Here is a 919-nt window from a genome sequence, read left to right on the forward strand (position 1 = left end):
ATAAGAATAATTTTTAAAAAATGATTGACAATCTGTTAAAATACAATTCAGTTGTTTATTCCGAAAATTCCATCCCTCTTCTTATTGAATCTATCTAATTAGGTAATATTTCATTATCAAACCACAAGAGCTACTGACAGAATGAGATTATCAGTATTATTATAAAATATAATTGTTTATTAGGATGAATCTAATATTTCAAATGAGTAAAGTGATCAATATAGCACTAAATAATAAATACTAAAATATTACTCGTTTATAGTTTTACATGCACAGTCAATATGCATAGCGCCATCATGTCGGTATGGGCCTGATATTTTTTGTATCAACCAATGGGTATTTTTTAATGATATTTACCTAAATCCATTCTCAATTCATCAATTCTCTTGCTTTATAAAAGTGCAAAAATATTTACGGCATTGCAACTGTGACTTCGTGTGTATAATAACATTCATAAATATAAATGGTACAATTATTCTGTGTTAGCACAACAAAATATTAGAAACATGGCAAGTGAACCTGTCACCCTTGCAGGCATTTATTCGAATTTAAATAAAAGTTTGTCTGCTCAAATCTATCCACTGCGTATGTCCGTTGCACCAGGCGTTACTCCCTGACGCAAGGCTACGTCAGCGACTAACGCTATCTTTGACGCGTGATGTTAGAGTGGCATCGTGTATGCAGTGCATGCAAATTTAACGATGCAAACACTGCGTCATAAGCCTTGATCGTGTGCTAATTACCTTCATAGGGTTGATTAGCGTAGGTGATTAACGCAAACACATTGACCCAACATGTTCAACGGGCATGACGTTCTCAAGGAGCGTGAGTGAAAATTTCGTTTCGTGGTCAAGTGCAATCAATTTAGACCTTTTCTGTAAAGACGCAATTTTCTTAGACAGACTTCTTAAATGCCATG

This window comes from Strongylocentrotus purpuratus, unplaced genomic scaffold (genome assembly GCF_000002235.5).
Source record: "Strongylocentrotus purpuratus isolate Spur 01 unplaced genomic scaffold, Spur_5.0 spur5_scaffold_11, whole genome shotgun sequence".
Classification (NCBI taxonomy): Eukaryota; Metazoa; Echinodermata; class Echinoidea; order Camarodonta; family Strongylocentrotidae; genus Strongylocentrotus; species Strongylocentrotus purpuratus.